Genomic DNA, 5,080 nt, shown 5'->3' on the forward strand with positions numbered 1-5,080 from the left:
TTGATGTGGGTTGTTTTAAGTAAGATTCCCCTAGACTTAATGTGGGGTCGTTTTAAGTTAGATTCCCCTAGATTGTGCATACCCCAAAACAAGAAATAAATTAGGGTGGCACAAAATGGATGATGCATGGTCAACTATAAACTAATAGTTAAAAAAGTTGGGGGTCTAGCCATAAAAATATGATACTATATGCACCCCCAAACAGAATGGAGTTGTATAATTAAAAGCAATCATGTAGAAGAATAAAAGAAAACTTATGCATCCCATCAAAGAACATATGCAAACCATCATATTGTAGATGTGTTAAAGAGTTAGAATGACCCAAAAGATGAATTAGAGATACTTTAGGTGAGAAAGGAATAAAGTTTGGATCCTGATGTCTTTCATGAAGCTCAGATGAGGAAAAAGAAGACAACTTAGGTTTCTCACTGCACTCGGTCAAAGCTTGACTCTCAACTACAGGAATGATGTACTCATGGGATTGTGTGTTAGGCAAATACTCTTCACCGTAAAGGTTGAAAAAATTATAGAGGGTCTCTGAGGCAATTGGCTCAAGTGCAAATTCGAGGTTCGTCTAAAATGGTGGGTGAATGGATGGCTTAGTTGTGGTAGATGGTTGAATTTTAGGTGGTGGTAACTCAGGTGGATGGTGGTTAGTTTGTGGTTCATCAGTTGGTGGATCCTCACATGCTCTTAAGAAATCATAGAAATCTTCATCTAGCTTAGCTGAATCCATAAAGTTGTGGTTCGTGGCTTTATCTTTAAGAAGTTCATCTATTTCTTCCATTGTTGTTTTCTCAGCTGCCAAACTAAATTTAGATTCACATTGCGCTAAAGAAGTTACATCGTTTAACTCCTGCATATTACTTTGTTCATACCTTAGATTAGAATTGTTAATCTCTACTTTCTCACCCTCTTCCTCTAAAACACTATAAGTATTCTCAATGGCATCATTCTAATGCGTCGAGGAATCATCTAGCTGAGTGCGGTTAGCAAACACAAAGGCCTGGACATGCTCAACAGAAGGGTCCATATTAAGAGAATGCTAATAGTTATCAAAATTTTCCTCTGTCACATCTTTATAAATATCTTCTAATGTGTCATCATTATATTCATCTTCAGATGGATTAGTGGGAGGTTCCTCGGAGGCATCCCTCAAATTTGAGTGGTCATCCACAACAAGTCCTAAAGAGTCGTCTTCCAGAATTTTCTCATCCAGGTGGGGTGTGGAGTCAACATAATGGTTAATGGGAGGGTCATGGGAATGTAATGATTCATAAAATTCAGGGTAGGTCGTAACTAGGTCGAATGGTGTGGCTATGGGAATAGGTTGTTCTACTTGTGGGTCGATCTCTGGCAAGGTTGAAAGTTCTGTGTTAGGTGAGGGGATCACGAAAAACATTTGGGCTAGATTCTGAAGCATAGTTTAGGTTTTGGCAATTTGTTCTCGAAACATTTTTTCATGGTTGGCTATTTGTTCCATAAATGTTTGTTGTGCGTTAGTCATTTGTTGGGAAGTTTGGGTGGCGCACTAGATGGGTGGGTGATTTCTGGCATGGGGGAAGGGTATGGTTGGTATGGTGTTTGATAGTCATAGTTATTGGTGTTTGAGTAACTCTGGGTGATATCGTACTGTGATAGGTTAGGTTGAGGCTTAATAAATATGGGACATGAATGGGCGGTGTGATTTGGATCTGAACAAATTGTGCACGGAAAAGTGTTTGGTTTGTTGTACACACAAATTACGGAACTAGAAGTAGACGACACTGGTTGACTCCATGTACTGTTTGGATAACTAGAAAACTCTTGATTGTATGGTTCACTATAAAAATTTGAAAATTGAGGCTCACAATTATTATTACCTATAGTAGGCTCAGACTCTTGATATGATAGGCAATGAGAAGCCCAATGGTAAGGACTACCACAACATGAACATGGTGAAGGGTTTTCATAATTATTATTATATCCTATAATAGGCTCAAACTCTTGATATGATGGGCAATGAGAAGCCTAATGGTAAGGATTACCACAACATGAACATGGTGAATAGTGTGTATAAGAATCACATGATTGTTCGTCTACATATTGGTATGCCATAATGGTTTTAATATATATATATATTCATTAAAAAGAATATATATTTTAGAAATGACAATTATATGCAAACAAAACTCAAACTATAAATTTCTAGATAGGCTTGTGCATTGACGTTTACGATATATAACGCTAGATGGTTTATTTCTTACCAGACCTTAATCTTATACAAGGTTAAGTCCAATATGTAAGAAATATGAACAACAATCAAACAACAACCTGATGTACTAGAATTAAAACTCCTTTGACAGAAGAGACGAAGAGTGAAAGAAAGAGTACCCGAATGCCTCCTTGCTATGCGTATGAATAACGTCTTGTATACGCAATCCTAGTGTATTTAAAAAGATGGAAACACTAAATATATATAAAAATATAAACAAAACAAGAGTTGGTGACTCACCTAGGAAAATTAGGCTTCATTCAAAAGGGGCGCAGGCGCGCTTGGAAACAGGCTTATAAAGGTGCGGGCACGCTCTTACCTGACACGATATCCAGTATTTTAAGGGCGGGCGCGCTCAAATGATAGGGTTAATAGGGAACGGGTGCACGCTCCAAAAAATTTGAAAATTTTACAGTAGTTTACAAAGACGTTTAGTAAGTCGCTTGTAAAATTTCAGATCAAAAAAAGTTATGAAAGTCCTTCTACTGCCCTGCAAAGTTTGTAAAACAGTTTTCGGACACAACACAAACAACCGAATGGTTAACCAATCAAAATAGAGCCAAAAATCGCCAAACTTTTATTGGAGAATCCTGACAGATCATGTGTATTCTTGTAACAAATTTAGAGCAATTGGAGTACTACAAATTCTCCTTATCGGTTGTTGTTCTAGATATTAAGTATTGCAAAACTGCAGAAATACACTAGAAACAATACACTAGTTAGGTGGTTAAAACAAATAAAAAACACTTAAACTTTTTACTGTAAACTCCTGAGTTATGATAGATACTCCTGTAAACATCTTAGAATTTTTGGAACTGGATAAGTAACCTTACTCGTCAGTATTTCCCGAAACTTACGGTTTGGAAGCTGAAATGTAGCACTGTAAAGATGGTATTAGTTTGCTAGGTAAAATAACTTGGAAAAATCTCAAAATATTCCAATAAATCAACAACACCTTAACGATTATGCCTGTAAATTTTCAGAATTTTTTGAAATTTACAAATACTTTTGCTGCAGTGTTCTTCACAGTGAAAATGCAAACACAAGAGAAGGTGGGTGCGCTCTGAACAAGGCAAAATGGAGGGCGTGCGCCCCTGTGCCTAAAATAGTGAAAAGTACTGAAAACGCAAGAAATAAGAAAGAAAAATTAAAAGGGTGGGTGGGTTGAAAATGGGGGATTGCCCCTTGGATTCAACCAATTGAATTCTTGTCCTGAATGAGTTTAAGATGGCAGCGGCGCCATTTGATAAATGTAAAAACTATGGTTTACTCCTACTTAACTAATTAAACTTAAACAGCAGTAAACATTCGAATTTACTCTAAACTATCAAAGTTTTACTCTCGGTTATTAATAAGAGCCCAAAACTGTAGTTTTAACCCCTTAACCATCATACTTTTAGACCAATTATGTGAGTAATAATTAAGAGTTAATACTGATTACGTGTTTTTATACATTTTAGGCTTCAAAGTCCATTATGTGCAGAAATGTGCCACTTTAGCGAGATAAAGGAGCAAAGGTCGGTTACTAAGGAGTTCTATGATTAAAGGCCAAGATTCAAGAAGACAAAGCCTTTCTAAAGCCCGGTCAAAAGCTGAAAAGTCGACACGGGCAGAAACAGCACACAAAGTCAGCAGAACTTCCGAAAGCCGTATCTTTGGACTCAGACCTCGAGATTGGGCCTACCTTATGTCAAAACGACCGACTCGGAAAGAGCCCTCCAATGGTCTAAGCCTTGACCCAATCAGAGGAGCAGAAATGGACGAAAAGTTTATTGAAGCCAACTGCAGCTGAAGAGGCCTTTTTGGACTGAAAGAATTGGGTTTTGGGCCTGATTCTCTGGCCCAAAACATGGCTCCAAGCCCATGCACGATTTTTGGATCTGAAAGTATAAAAACAAGAACTTGACTCTTTGTTAATGGTAGATAGTTAGACCTAGATTAGTTAGCCTCCATTAATTAGTTTCAGAACTTAGTTTTAGAATTTCAATTAGTTAATTAATTAGTTTTTCATATCTTGTTTTAAATCTAGTTTCATGTTTAATTAATTACTTTAGAACAAAGTAGATTATTAATTTAGTATTTGAATCATTGTTTTATTATTCATTAGATTAATAAAATAGTGTTCTTGATAATCTAGTTTCATTTTCATTTATTTATTAGCTTAAATCCTTAGATTTACTTAATTGTCATTATTAGTTTAATTCAATTATTGCATGAGTAGTTTTGAATTGAGTTTAAACAAGTAAAGTTAAAATCTTTATATCATGTCTTGTTCGAATTTGATTTGGAATGATAAGCGTGATGATTCTCTCGCTAAACCTCCATTAGAGGGTTGAGAAGCCTTGATGAAAGCTTGATTCGATTATCGTAGAGTCGCCATAATTTCCTTTCCACTCTAGAAATGATTAGTTCACCATGAGAATGGGTGTAATCGTTCACATGCTAGTTATGAATTGGTAGAAATGCCATGTGTAATTATGGATTAGGAGTAACTGCATTGTTCTCACTGGGCGATTTAATTCGGATTACTGACGATTCTTTGTTAGTAGGATTAAGTCGAGTTAAGGTGGAATCAATCCCCCTCTAACTCCTTATCATAGAATCGACGTAGCATTCCCATAGTTGTTCAAATAGTCGACTAGTTGCATCTTGTGGGTAGTTGCATCGTAGTCTAGTTATCATTTCGTAAATCTCTCATTAGACTTTAGTTAAGATTATTTATAAGTAGAAAACACAGCATGCGGAAGGACTAAGAGTGGAACGAATCATCTACTCCACTGTATCTCATAGGATTGAGAGTAGAAATCTTTGATGAATTAGGCACGT

Source organism: Coptis chinensis, chromosome 4, assembly GCF_015680905.1.
Source record: "Coptis chinensis isolate HL-2020 chromosome 4, ASM1568090v1, whole genome shotgun sequence".
Classification (NCBI taxonomy): Eukaryota; Viridiplantae; Streptophyta; class Magnoliopsida; order Ranunculales; family Ranunculaceae; genus Coptis; species Coptis chinensis.